Here is a 15,642-nt window from a genome sequence, read left to right as displayed (position 1 = left end):
ATTAAACATTACTATATTCACAGCTAGAGACCATTATCAATTTTAATCTTGGATTGAACAAAGCTATAAAAAAATTTGCGGCCCAAATTATATTGAACTAGTAATAAGGCAAAGAGAGGTTCCTCCTTCGATTTTGGATTAAACAAAGCTATAAAATTCTTTGCAACCCAAATTATACTGAATTAATAAAAATCCCCAAATTGGAGGATTTGGATAATCTAGGGATTGGAGGATTGTACAGAGGATCGGGAAAACGTACATTGATGATTCTTTAGGGAAGATTACTATTGGTCATAATCGTATGCTATCAGATTCGATCGATTGTAGGAGGAGAAGTTGGTTTTGAGAGAGAAAGAGAAGAAGCTTTAGGTTTACGGGTGGAGAAGGTGACTGGTGATCGGCGGGGATTAGAGTTGTCGCATCGATCGAGAAGTTTATCTCTGTTTGTTGTATTGACTATTATTTTCTTATGAAATCCTTAGAAAATTTTATCTCATAAAGTATGATTTGTTACTCATATTTTTCAACTAAAAAACAAATAAAAGTCTTGTAGAATCACTCAAAGTAGCATTTATAAAAAAGTTGTGATATTTTGAACAACAGTAGATTTTAAGTAACTTTTGTAAATCACTGATTGAATAACAAAAAAATTGTAAATGATTTCAAATGATTTTACATAGATTCCAAATTTAATAACATAGGATTTTAGAAGATTTATAAAAATCATCAATTGAAAAATAAGTTCTTTTAGGAATACTCTAAAATCTTGACTCTATGGTGGTTGCGACAAAGTTACATCTTCATCTCCAGCTTCACAAATAAGCATAATCTTCTTTTTTGGCATATAATTATCTTTTTTTGTGTTGTAAATATTTTAAAATCACCCAAAGTTTACTAATAAAATCTCATAGAATCATATTTTATTTTCTTTTTTAGAAAAATATAAAAACTCTAATCTCCTAAAACACAGTCAAATCTTTTAAAAGTCTCCTAAATCTTTCAAAATTCAAAATATTAAAATCTTACCAAATCCTTAAAATATCATGTTGAATACCCCCTCTAAAACAAAATCAAATCTCCTAAAAGTCTCCAAATCCTTAAAATATCAAGTTAAATACTCCTCTCTAAACCAATCATCAACCATCTATCTTTTCATGTCTATTATATATACCTAGTTACCTACATAAAGTTTTTCAAAACAAACCAATACTTCATAGGTCCTGTTAAGATGATGAATATATCTACGATTCTCTTTGGCGTGTTCCTTTTTTCAGGTATTCATTTTAAAATTTATATTTTATAAAAGTTGTAGATGTTCAGATATTCTTACAAAAAGAGAATACCATGCCATATTCTAGCAAATGGTTAACTCAAAATAAGAGGTTATAAGAATTGAATGACCACTCACCTCATTTTTTTACCATTTGAGATGAATAAGTTGAAAAATTGACTCAACTCATTCAATCAAATTTTTTAAAAATAAACAAATTATAAAGAAAAATTGTTCAGCATATTCATCTACTATTTCGCAGAAAAATGAGTTGAATAATGTTCAACGTTTTTTTTGTTCAACTCAATTTTTTCTAATCATTCAACTACATGCAACTTTTTGAACGCATAATATAATCTGAAAATATAACTTATTTTTTGAAAAACTATTATCAAATAGGGATTGTATTAAATGAAATATCAAATGCGGATGTGTGTGACACTCCACTAGGAGGATCTTGTGCAGACTGTGCTGCAAGGTGTTCATCATCGATTAAAGGTTCAATTGGAAGTTATTGTGATAAGGAAGGTTCATGCATTTGCCACTACCACTGTGAGAAATGTCGCAAATCGTTCCAGTTGTTCACACTAGAATGTACAGAACAACAATGTCAAGTGATTTGCAATGAAAAGCTAGATGACCGAGCTGTGGATATCCATGGTTATTGTAAGAGTCACCTCGGGGCATATACCACTTGCATGTGTGAATATAAAAGTGCACATTGTTAGAAAACTTGAAAGAGAAAACTCAAAATGTCTAAATGATGTATCTTTATGTTAATAATAATAATAATATTGCAAAATATAAAGAGATATGTTATTCAAAAAAATCAAAGTATTTGACATTAATTTTTCCAATTTTTCCAATTTAAACATTGTTTATTTTTGCAACAACACAACTATTATTACTATTTTGAATGTTTCACACTAACCAAACCGTCGTGTCATGGGACCAACCAAACTTAGCCAAAATCAGTTCACCACACAAAAAGTGCCATAGAGGAGGATCAGGCTTTGATCGGACAGGGACTTGTCAGTTTTAACCTGTTAAAACCAATAGAACTAGAATAATATTGGAATGATACCCAAAGAAACTATTCTACTATTAAAAAAGAAATTTTAAGTATTATGTATTCAAAAAAATTAAGTATAGTACTAAGTCTTAATTATATATATATATACATATATTTCATTCATCCCCAATCTAGCCAATGATGCATCATCCACATTCCCATACTCTAAAAAGACCTGTAGTTACGTATATCAAGCTATACATAGTTGCTAGATAACCAAAACTAATTGAAACTAGTAAAAAAAAAGAACTGACATACCGAACCTTTCCAACTTCTGGTGTGAGATCATGATTCGGGTTAGGTCGTCCGATCACAATATTCACCAAGTTACCTGCACATCAAACAATTCATTAGTAATCTTGAAATATTCTTATATAAGCGTAATTAAGCGCTAATAACATAAGCAAAAAAAATATTTACCATATTTTCCAACCTTCTTTTCTCAAATCCTCCATTAGGTGTTGGTCTTTATGCATTTAAGACTACAATTGAGAAATGTCGCGCGCAAACCATTTTGGTACCAACGAACAATGTCAACTGACTTGTAATGACAAGCTACAATCTACATGACCGAGCTGTCTACACATCCATGTATCTTTAGCTGGTTTTGAGAACGAGGATAAAAATAAGCATAACTAAGAAATAGTAATAATATACAGCAAAACTTAAAGATATATGTTATAGTCCAAACTGTGGATTTGAAGCTTGCTTGGAGTTCATGACTTAATAAAGAATAATTCAAAGCTTAAGGAGGAGATTGTTGGATAAGCTTCGAAGCTTAGAGTCCAAGTTATCCTTACAATGGAGAGATAAGGATATGAAAGAGACTCAAAACAATCCCAATTAGAATTAGGAGTTATCTAGTTCTAAGTCCTAATAGGAATAGAAAAAAGAAAGCCTCTATATATATATCAAGTGTTGAGTTGTGACATTGATATGAGATTAAGAGAGAGCTCGAGAGGTGTTTAGTTAAACTTTGTTCTAGCAAGTAGCAACCTAAAGCTAACATAACGCGGACCACCCGAATTTTATTTGAGAAAAAATTTTGAATGTCAAATATGAAAATTTTTAAGCATGCAAATCTCAACAATGAATATGCTTTCATTTGTATTTTTTAGCATTAATTGTTGATAATTACCATTGTGTACATTTAACAAAAAATATTTTATATATCAATACCATACTAATTCCCACAACAAAACAAAACTTATTTGTAAATACTTTGACTTATTTTGAGAGTTTCACAAATCTAGAATTCTGGAGTCAAACTTTAAATGTTTTTGGTTATGTTAAGCTTTTGATGATATAGTCCATAAAAAAAGGCTTTATATATTTTAAAGTCACATCCATAATTCTAAAATCTCTACACTAAATTTAAAAGGTAAAAGTCTACAGTTATCAACATATTCATCCAATCATCAATACCATATATCTTTTCATGTCTCTTATATAAACCTAGTTACCTATATAAAGTTTTTTTCAAAACAAACCAATCCTTTATAGGTCCTATTAGGATGATAAATATATCTACATTTCTCTTTCGCTTGTTCCTTTTTTCAGGTATTCATTTTAATATTTTATATTTTATAAAAGTTGTAGATGTTCATATATTCTTATAAAAAGAGAAAACCGTGCTATATTTTAGCAAATGGTTGACTCAAAATAAGAGTTTGAAAGAGTTGAATTACTATTCATCTCATCCTCATTATTTTCCATTGGAGATGAATAAGTTGAAAAACTATTCAATTCATTCAATTAAAAAATTTGAGAAATGAACAAATTATAAAGAAAAATTGTTCAACATATTCATCTATTATTTCACAGAGGAATGATATTCAACTTTATTTTGTTAAACTCAAAATTTTCTAATCAATTAACTAGATGGAACTTTTTGCACCCGTAATATTATTTAAAAATATAATTTATTTTTCAAAAAATTATCACCAATTAGGGATTTTATTAAACGAAATAGCAAATGCGGATGTGTGTGACACTCCACTAGGAGGATCCTGTGCAGACTGTGCTGCAAGGTGTGCATCGTCGGTTAAAGGTTCCATTGGAAGTTACTGTGATGAGGAAGGTTCATGCATTTGCCACTATCATTGTAAGCAATGTCGCAAACCGTTCGGGTTCATCAGATTAGGGTGTACGGACCAAAAATGTCAAGCGATTTGCGATGAAATGCTATATGACCGAGCTGTGGATATCCATGGTTATTGTAACAAGCACCTCAGAACGGAGACCACTTGCATGTGTGAATATAAAAGTATAGATTGTTAGAAAACTTGAAAGAGAGAACTCAAAGTGTCTAAATAATGTATCTTTATGTTAACAATAATAATATTGCAAAATTTAAAGAGATATGTTATTAAAAGATCAAAGTATTTGACATTAATTTGTGTAATTGTTTAATATGTATATTTTCGTTTTCCAATTTTCACAATTCAAACATTGTTTATTTTTGCAACAACAACAACAACAACCGTTATTACTATTTTGAATGTTTCACACTAACCAAAACCGTCGAATCATGGGACCAACCAAACTTAGCCAAAATCTATCCATCAAACACAAAGCACCATAGAGGCAGGCTTCGATCAGATTGGCTGTAGTCAGTTTTAATCCGTTAAAAACAATAAAAATAGATAAAGACAAAAAAAATATTTCATTCATCCCCAATCTAGCCATTGATGCATCATCCACATGTACATCATTAGAAGCTATACATAGGACTTAGTTGCTAGATAGCCAAAACTGTTTAAAACTATTTAAAAAAAAAAAAAAAAAGTGAACTCATATACCGAACCTTTCCAACTCCTGGTGTGGGATCATTATTTGGATTAGGTCGTGGGATAACAATATTCACCAAGTTACCTGCACATCAAACAATTCATTAGTAATCTTGAAATATGCTTATATAAGCGTAATTAAGTGCTAATGACAAGCAAAATAAATACTTGCCATATTTTCCACCTTCGTTTCTCAAATCCTCCTAGGCCTAAATCCTCCATTAGTTCTTCGTATTCATGCATCTACGACTACCAATGAGAAATGTCACAAACCGTTCTGGTGCTTCAGATTAGAGTGTACCCATCAACAATTTCAACTGACTTGTAATGATAAGCTATATGACTGAGCTATCGACACATTCATGTATCTTTAACTGGTTTTGAGAATGAGAATAACAAAAATAATCATATAACTAACATATTAAGAAAAAGCAATAATATATAGCAAAACTTAAAGATATATATGTAAACTAATATTTTTGGTGAAAAGAGGGAGACTGTTTTTCTTACAATAAAATTAAAAAAATTTACGGTTCAGTTTGGTCATATGGTTGATGTGGACAAAAAATAGAGCTCCACAGGGTTCTTGGGATAACAAATTTGGGCGAAATGGGTTCATATCTAGGTTAACCTGAGAGTTTGGGTGGGTCTAAGACGAATGTGTTTTCATTTGTTCGGGATAGGCTGCATGGTCGGACAAATGGTTGGTCGGCAAAATTGTTATCGAAAGGGGGGAAAGAGGTGATGATTAAGTCAGTAGCAACTATTGTCCCGACGTTTTTGATGTCCTGTTTTCGGCCACCGAAAACAATTACATCCAAACTTACTAGTGCAGTGACGAATTTTTGGTGGCGTACAAATGATCGGTCGGGGGGTATGCATTGGCTAGCTTGGAAGAGATTATGTTGTAGTAAACAGTTAGGCGGCTTAGGTTTTTGGAATGTGGATGATTTTAATTCGACATTGTTGGCTAAACAACTATGGCGACTAATTGGGCCTCAAACTCTCTATTTGCCAGAGTCTAAGGTAGGTATTATAGGAATTCCAATACAATAAAAACAATTCGGTCATATTCTCCCTCGTATGAGTGGCAGAGTATTGTTTCAGCTCGCTCTCTGAGTAACAAAGGGCTTATTAAAAGAGTTGGGTTCGGGGAATCCGTTTTTATATGGACTGATCCCTAGATAGCAGCTCAATTCTTGAGAACAGCTATAAGTAATGGTCTGTTTAAGGACCATGACCTTCAAATTTCTCACTTAGTTGATCGTGGAACCAATTCATGGCAGATGGATTTGCTCAACGATTATTTTGATCATTTAGATGTTGCATTCATATGGGCTATACCTTTAGGGATATGTCGTAAGGTGGACTCTCTCGGTTGGGATTTTACAAAAAATGGAAAGTATATGGTTAAGTCAAGATATCATACGACACATATGGAGGTATCAAAGACTTTTCAGCCTCTTGGTAGCGGGCCGGAGATTACTCCTCTCCTAGCTAGCGTTTGGCATTCGATGTCCACAAAACTTCAGCATTTTATGTGGCAGGTATTGTCAGGGTGCATTTCGGTTTCGGCAAATTTGCACAGGCATGGTCTGGCCTGCAATTTGGGATGTGCACGGTGTGGTGCTGATGAGGAAACAGTGAATCATGCCCTTTTTATTTGCCCACCTGCTCGTCAGGTTTGAGCTTTTTCTTGGATCTTGTGGTATATATGGAAAAGCAAGGAATGCACGAGTTTTGAGAATGAAGATGAGCGACTAGAATAGATTATTCGGGTGGCGGAAGGTGAGGTGACGACATGGCAGCAGGCCAGGAGGAGGGTGAGGATGAGGATTTTTCTACCCACCACTTTGGCTCTAACCCAAGGCTGCGGACGACTACATGTTCTCTTCCTTAGTTATCCATGCTACCGTTGTTTCATTGATGGTTCTTGGAAGGTGGGTGATTCATTTGCAGGCATATGATGGATTTGTACCCAGCTTCAGGATCTGATGCCAACCATGGGAGCTAAAAACTTTAGACGGGGCCTTTCCCCCTTGCATGCCGAAGCCGAATCTTTCATGTGGGCTATGCGGTGTATGATCGGGTATGGTTTTTGTGATGTGGCTTTCTACACGATTGTTCAGACTTGATGAAGATGGTGTCTTCTCATTATGACAGGCTGGCTTTTTCGACATATCTCGATTATATTAAGAGTGAGAGGGAGGAATTTTCTTCTTTCTCTGTATTTTTTGTTTCTAGAAATGCAAATGTAAATACGGATTATCTGGCACGCGAAGCGCGTTCTTCTCCGCATGATATTTTGTTTGTAAACAGTTTCCATTTCATTGACTTTTTCAATCTAATTTTTCGTTGACAAAAATAAATAAATAAATAAATAATTGACCCCCAACATATCGTGGACGTGTCGCTCGAGCCTCCAGTAGCATCTTCTACAATAAGTCCAAAAACCCATCGCGTCTTTATTTATATTTGACTCTTTGATTCGGGTGGATCCGATTATAATATCATGAATTTTAGACGGACACGGTATAACCGGATATAGTAAACTATTAGAGAATTAGTTACCCACTAATCGCCACCTACCTATTGACTTGTTGTCACTAATATGGTTCTCTAGAGAAAAGTGTTGTTGATTCCTTGCTCTTAAAATTATTGAGGTGGATCGTTGCCTTGGAGCCAATAATTTGAAGAAAGTAGAACGATGGTAGACAAAGATGAGAAAGCTTCTATGCTCTTAAAAACGTGATCCGACCAAGTCTTCTAAAGGGATCATCAGGTAAACCTTCTTGTTCCATCTACCGCCCACTCTGTCACACAGACCAATGCCACCTACCTATGCACCCAAGATCCTCTCAATCGGCCCTTATCACCATTGCACTGATAAAAAAAACATCGCCAAATGATTCAGGAGCACAAGCAAGTATATTTGGAGTTCTTTGTTTCAAAGACTTGGAATATATGCGTTGGTCTAAGTGATTTGGTCAATATTGTCCGGGGGTTGGAAGACGAGATCAGAGATTCTTATTCTGAAACTCTTCAATTCGATAAACAAGAGCTCACTGATCTCGTGGTTCTCGATGGTTGTTTCATTCTTATGTTGTTCCTTGTGGTTTCACATAAGATTGGATACAATACAGTCGAAGATCCCATTTTCAAGCTGAGATGGATACTGCCGACACTAAGAAGAGATCTTCTCCTTCTCGAAAACCAGGTTCCCCTCTTTCTTCTTACCCGCCTTCTAGAGACGTCAAAGTTAGCTCCATCCATTAGCTTCAACAAGCTAGCCTTCAATTTCTTCGACTATACCATTAGAAAACCAAAAGGGTTTTGGGCACAAAACTATAATCTTCGAGCGAAACATCTTCTTGATCTCTTTCGTAAGACTTTCATACTCGGACGGTCTTCACCAACCCCTCCAACACAATGCTGCATCAATATGTTTAGTTGTCCTCGGGGAAAAAATTCAAGAACATTGTCTCGGTAAGATATGTTGTTCAAAGGCTAGAACTAGAGTGGAAACATCATCGAGGAGTACTTCTCTTCCTCCTCTTCGTCCCCCTCCTCCTCCTCCACCTCCTCCTCCTCCACCTCCTCCACCTCTTCCTCTTCGCCCTTTTCTTGGTCTGATTGTGTCGGCCAAAAAGCTTCGAACCCGAGGGATAAAATTCCAGCTGAGGAAGAATGTAGATACACCGTTGGACATATGTTTCAATAACGGTCTGCTTGAAATACCACTATTAGTCTTTGATGATTTTATTAGCTCTCTTATATACAACAGCGTTGCCTTTGAGCAGTTTAACATGACATGTACCACGGAGATGACAATCTTGTTGGATAAGCTTTGAAGGGAGAATTATCCTTACAATGGAGAGATAAGGATAAGAGAGAGAGGCTCAAGACAATCTCAATTAGAATTAGGAGTTATCTAGTTCTATGTCCTTCAATTTCTTCGACTATTCCATTAGAAAACCAAAAGGGTTTTGGGCACAACACCATAATCTTCGAGCAAAACATCTTCTTGATCTCTTTCGTAAGACTTTCATACCCGGCCGGTCTTCACCAACCCTTCCAACGCAATGCTGCATCAATATGTTTAGTTGTCCTCAGGGAAATAATTCAAGAACAAAGACGTCCAAAAAAACTTGTCTCGGTAAGATATGTTGTTCAAAGGCTAGAACTAGAGCGGAAACATCATCGAGGAGTACTTCTCTTCCTCCTCTTCGTCCTCCTCCTCCTCCTCCACCTCTTCCTCCTCGCCCTTTTCTTGGGCTGATTGTGTCGGCCAAAAAGCTTCGAACCCGAGGGATAAAATTCCAGCTGAGGAAGAATGTAGATACACCGTTGGACATATGTTTCAAGAACGGTCTGCTTGAAAAACCACTACTAGTCTTTGATGATTTTATTAGCTTATCCAACAGCGTTGCCTTTGAGCAGTTTAACATGACATGTACCACGGAGATGACAAGCTACGTTACTTTCATGAGTTGCCTCACAGACAGAGAAGAGGATACACTGTTCTTATGCGAGAAAGGGATTATAGAGAACTATTTTGGAACCAGTGAGGAAGTTACTATGTTCTTCAAAAGTCATTGCATTGTCTCTTTCTAAGAGTTACTTGGCTAATGTGTTCGACGGGGTGACCAAGATCAAAATACACAGGACTCCATGGAGGACTCTATCATCTTCTGCAGCTATAATTCTTCTTCTTCTCACCATAGCCCAAACCTTCTTCGCAGCCTTTTCTTATTTTCTTCTATGGCTCAGTCTCCAACTGTACCATGCATGTTAGCTAGCATTCATCATCCTATCTTTGTTTATTACTCTTGTGTTGTTTTCTATTAATCATTTAATGTTTGACTCCTAAATTTTTCAATTTCATTTCGTTGTATTGTTGTTTTTTTTAATATACATTTCTTTGTTTTTGATTACATTAATACCTACGATATTGAATAAAAAATATTTTGGAGCCGTTGTATGCAACTGTATTTTGTGTGTTGTGTGCCAACTGCCAACCCCTTTTTTTTTTTTTTAATTATCTTTTGTAGTTTTTCTTGGTTTTGTTCATATATCTCTCTCTACAATTTATTGGGGGTTGAAGTTACCTATAAATAATGGATAGAGACCCAAAGTTGCCCCTAAATCCAAATAAAGTCAAATCAATATAATAAAACTTGTAGGTTTTTCACGAGAGAATGACACCTCAGCTTTTGTATTGAAACAAAAACTGACACATCAGTTAAAATAAATATCCAATCAAATTAAAACAATTAATACACCTAAGCACAATTTTTGGTGACTCACAATATTAACACTAGGTTGTATCTCGATGTTTCCGTCATGCGATCTCGTCATGGTAGTGTTCCGTAATCACAACTCAACTAGGTTTGACCCCATGGTACACCACGGGACAATTTTTTTAAAAAAACTTTTGAATATATTATAAATAGATCAAGTTTCTTTGAGTTTTAATATAAATGTTACATTGTTATATATGTGTGTGTTCTCACAGTAATTAATAAAAAGATTAAGATATATATTCTTTATATATTAAATAACTCAAATGTGAAATAATCTATATCCGAATATACTTGTTTGGTTACAAAAATTCTAAAATAATTTTTAAAATATATATCCGTTTATAAAAATTCAAATCACATCATATGCTAAAAAAATCTAAAATTTTATTAACTTAATGTATTAAATAGTAATTTAAATAATTAAATATAAGATCAAATAAAAGTGAAAGGAGAATTATATTTTAATCTAACATATTGCTTTAAATTAGGTAGATAGATTTTAGAAAATTAATATTATCAAATAAGGAAATCATTTTGTTTGGTTGTAAGGATTGTAGAGAATTTAGTTGGGACTTGTTTGGATATAGAGATAATAAAGGATGACACAAAAATGTACTCCAAAAATCTTAAGTTAGATAGTCTTTAAAAGGGTTTGGATTTCAATCCATAATATCATTTCAATTTCATTTGTTTGGGTTTAGATCTTGAAAGGGTTTTTGTGTTATCTGTTTTGAAGTTATCGTCATCTTCATCGATTTCATTTTGTCAGCTCTGTTGATTAAGAACTGCTCGAGTTGTTGTTTTGCAGCGGCTGCTTCACCTCCATTGCAGGTATGGGAATCTGATTCAAACTCTCTTCTTCTTCTTTGTTATCGTTAATTGTTTTAAGATTTCCATAATCGATTTCTGAATCTACTCTATGTCAGTTTGTTGCAGGTAAAGATGACAACTCCAGCAGTGGAGACCGGTTTGTTCCTTGGATGGAGCAAAGGACATGTCGTCCCCATATGTGAGCTAGCTCCTCGTTCCAATTCTCGCAAAGGGATATAAAACTAAAGAGCCTTTTGAAGCAGATGTTGGAACCTGATCCCACTAAACGTTTGACTCCTCAGCAAATTCTTGGTAATGAAATGATTTTATCTCAATTTTTCTTAATTCATATTCTTTGCTACTTGTTTTTTCTTGTGTTGGATTTTGAAGTTGAGAAACCGCTGCTGAAGTGAAGTCGGTCTCTATTTCCTTCTTAAAGATCATTGTTGGATACAGAATGCTAAGCTCCAAATGTTCTTTTAGGGGATATTGTTAAGTCAAGGTTGAAACGATTCTCCGTGATGAATACATTGATAAGGTAAGCTCTACACGTAAATGTTGCCTCTTAATATTTTTCAGATGAGTTTATACTTTTGTTTGGAGCTTTGATTGGTTTCACTTACTTGCTCTCTTTTGATGCTTCCAGGTAATCGTTGAGCACTTGTCTCTTTTAGAAGTTGAAGTGATCAGAAACATGTCTACACTGATGGATGCAGTTGTCTCTTTTCGTTTGTTTTTTTCTGTACTAATCTTTGGTGATGCAGTTTTTTACCTTATAAGTTGTTAGGGAATACGTTTTCCCACTTAGTTTTGTTTAAGTATTGAGCTGTTCTCAATTGGTTTTAGTGATTTTTTCTTCTACATTGTCCTGATTTAAGTTAGGCACGATTTGTTTTTGATGTTTGAGTCTGTTGCTCTTTTGTTCTTTCGATTTTGGAGTAGAAAACATCCATTTGATATTCAGATTTTTATGCTTTGGAAAAGAAAAAAAACGATTCATGAGGGAGCAAGAGAACTCATCAGTGAGCTGTGACAATATCAAGAGATTCATACATTGAAGAGGTGAATCACAGAGGAGAAGAAGCCTTGAGATCAAATCCTTAAATTGAATTTTGGGGATTAAACAAATGAATCAAGAGGGAATGTTGGAAGTTGTATCATTACTTAATCCTGCGACATAGAAATATGAGAAAGTGAAAGATGCGATGATGATGAAGAACGCAGAGGAAGCATGAACAGATGAACTGAAGAACTGGTGGTGTGGTGGTCGTAGAGGAAGAAGAAGATGCAAAGAAGAAGAAACATGACTTGGTCACTAAAAGTAAAAGGCTATTGGGTCATTATTGTAGTAAAGACCCATATATATAAATGGGTTTGTTTAGTTTAAGTGTTAGGTTAAGAGGAGAACAAGTAGAAATATGTTATAATGTTGTAAGAGATAAATTATGTTAAATTCTAGGAGAGGGAGGTTGACGTAGCTCAGTCTAAAGTATTACGAGAGATCCATCAAGAACATTTACAATGTAGACAACAAAGAGTAATATCTCTTACTGTTTCTCAACAAAGAGTGAGAAACAAATCAAGAATTAAAGGTTTGTAATCCCTAAACTTAGTTCTTAAGGTAATAAAATTTAAAATATACTAAAATTAAATTGATAAAATCAAAAAATGAAAGTATCATATGATGATGTAAATAATAATAACAAAAAAAAAATTACCTTTAAAATTATCAAAAATTTATGAAACTTGATTCCAAGCAATATACAATTTATGAAATTTGCTCTCCTCATATGACAACTCATCATTTTAGGTTCTTCTCAGCTTGAAATCTCATTAAAATTGTTAGCCAATAAAAACATTATAAATACTACAACTCAACATTTTCTCAACCTATAATAAGTCTCTTTTTTCATGTCACTTTTTCTCTTAAACTTGATTTTATTTTGTTGGTGAATCAGACCCCACCATCATATTAAAAGCTCAATCATAAACCCCAAAAAGGAGATGTCAATGACAAAAAAAATGTTTTGATGGATTTCTTTTTTGACTAAAAATATTCTATAAAGTTTCATATCCCAACAAAAGAATGGTCGGACAATTTTGAACACAAGTTCGACTCATATGAGTTAATTTTTCTGAGGTGAGAAAAAACATTTTTTATAATATGTTTAATAATTAATTAACTAATCTCATATACGTGTAAGGAAGTAGAGTTGATATAACACAATCAAACAATTTGTTTAAAACAAAAAATTCTTAAAAATCTCCACTGTGTTGATAGAAACATTAAATAGCAAAAGCCAAAATTGATTAAATAAAATAAAATAACTAACAATAATAATGGTCCTCCAATACATCTTAATACAAGAAAAAAAATTGATTTTAATCTACAATTTTATTACAATAATAAAACTAGCAACACATAATAACAAAAACCTAAAACCAAAAATATTACCAATAAACATTGTCAAAAACTATATTAATAATATTTTTTTAATTACAAACACATATAAAATTATCCAAAAATAATAAAAATAAAAATAAAATATAAAACAGTCTCGCGGTTTAGCGCTGGTACTAACCTAGTACTATTAAAGAATGGATGCAGGCAGACCCAAAGTTGCTCCTGGCCACTCCTATTGATCTGAGAAAGTCGTCTCTTAAGAAAGAAAAAAGTCGTCTCTTTTTTTTTCACGTTTACAGAAACTTAATTTGGTAGGGAGAGCCATGGATCATCCGACACAAGAGATTGGAGGAAGTCAAAAGATAGTAGATAGAGAAGATTTCCTGCTCTTGAAAAACGTGATTCGCCCAACTATTCTGAGGGAATCATCAGCTTATTATTCTTGTTCCATATTCAGAATTCGTCACACTACCACACAAACCAATGACACAACCTATGCACCGAAGATCCTCTCAATCGGCCCTTATCATCATGACACTGACAAAAAAACATCTCCAGATGATTGAGGAGCACAAACAACTAGAATTGACGTTATATGTAACATGGACTGAAGAAAAGGGCGTTGGTCTAAGTGACTTGTTCGATGTTGTCTGGGGACTGGAAGAGAAGATCAGAGATTCTTATTCGGAAACACTTCCATTCAATAAACAAGAGCTGACTGATCTCATGGTTCTCGAATGGTTGTTTCATTCTTATGTTGTTCATGGTGGCTTCAAGAAATTATAATTACGAAATACATAATGATCCGATTTTCATGCTGAGATGGATACTTCCGACTCTTCAGAGAGATCTTCTCCTTCTTGAAAAACAGGTTCCTCTCTTTCTTCTCAATGATCTTTTTAAGACATCAAAGTTAGCTCCATCCACTAGCTTAAACAAGATGGCTTTCCAATTCTTCAACTCTTCAATAAGGAGACCACTGGTGTATTGGGATAAACACATTGATATTAAGGCGAACCATCTTCTTGATCTCATCCGACAGGCTTTAATAGCTAGAGAGATCGTCAACGACACTTGTCTCAGTATAAGAAGATGTTGTTCCAAGAGGAAAGACGAATCGTTTAGACGTTCACGCCATTATGTTGGGCTGATTGTTTCATCCAAAAAACTTCGACAGCGAGGGATCAAATTCAAGCTGAGGGGGGGATGTAGATACACCGTTGGACATATGTTTCAATAACGTTTTGCTTGAAATACCACTACTAGTCATTGATGATTTTTTTAGCACTCTTTTATCCAACAGTGTGGCTTTCGAGCAGTATAATATGAGATATTCCACGGAGATGACAAGTTATGTTACTTTCATGAGCTGCCTCATAAATACAGAGGAGGATACAATGTTCTTATGCGAGAAAGGGATCATAGAGAACTATACTGGAACCAGTGAGGAAGTTACTTTGTTCTTCAAGAACGTAGGAAAGAACTTGGCGTTTTCTCCTTCTAGGAGTTTCATGGCTCAGGTGTTCGACGGGGTGAACAACTTCAAAAAACCTAAGACCCCATGGAGGACTATATCATCTTCAGCTGCTTTAATTCTTCTTCTTCTCACGATGATCCAAGCCTTCTTCGCAGCCTTTGCTTATTTCCGTCCTCCAAGATATTGAACTAGTTTCAGTTATGGCTTCATCGAACCATAATTATCCAGGCGTGGCTAGCTCTAATTAATTAATGTCGCACTTTCACTCATGGCTCTGTCTCCAACTGGACCATGCATGTAGCATTCATCCTATCTTATTATTCTCTCTTCCTTGTTTTCTACTATTAATCATTTATGTTGGAGTCTTAGGTTTTCAATTTCATTTCGTTGTGTTTTTTGTAATCTACATTTCCATTTCTTTTTTTTTTGGTGCAAAACATTTCCATTTATTTGAACAAGAATCTTATACAATATGACAAAGTTTTTTTTAACTTATTGATGTGACATTTTACGTTCT

General features: G+C 34.2%; 2 long non-coding RNA genes and 2 pseudogenes across 2 annotated transcripts; all 4 read left to right on the top strand.

The window, feature by feature from the left end:
* Positions 1–1,091: 1,091 nt before the first annotated feature.
* LOC147939754 (uncharacterized) lies at positions 1,092–2,045 on the top strand. Its single transcript, XR_015564731.1, has 2 exons — positions 1,092–1,274; positions 1,670–2,045. It is a non-coding gene; the product is annotated as an uncharacterized LOC147939754 (long non-coding RNA).
* Positions 2,046–3,703: 1,658 nt separating this feature from the next.
* LOC147939753 (uncharacterized) lies at positions 3,704–4,733 on the top strand. The gene is made up of 2 exons (XR_015563181.1): positions 3,704–3,902; positions 4,294–4,733. It is a non-coding gene; the product is annotated as an uncharacterized LOC147939753 (long non-coding RNA).
* Positions 4,734–7,897: 3,164 nt separating this feature from the next.
* LOC104706544 (UPF0481 protein At3g47200-like) lies at positions 7,898–9,987 on the top strand (annotated as a pseudogene).
* A 3,984-nt stretch (positions 9,988–13,971) lies between these two features.
* Positions 13,972–15,350, top strand: LOC109125897 (UPF0481 protein At3g47200 pseudogene; annotated as a pseudogene).
* Positions 15,351–15,642: the final 292 nt, after the last annotated feature.

Source organism: Camelina sativa, chromosome 8, assembly GCF_030686135.1.
Source record: "Camelina sativa cultivar CO46 ecotype springtype chromosome 8, ASM3068613v1".
Lineage (NCBI taxonomy): Eukaryota > Viridiplantae > Streptophyta > Magnoliopsida > Brassicales > Brassicaceae > Camelina > Camelina sativa.
The sequence above is the reverse complement of the archived record's forward strand: the minus strand, read 5'-3'. Positions and strand labels throughout refer to the sequence as shown.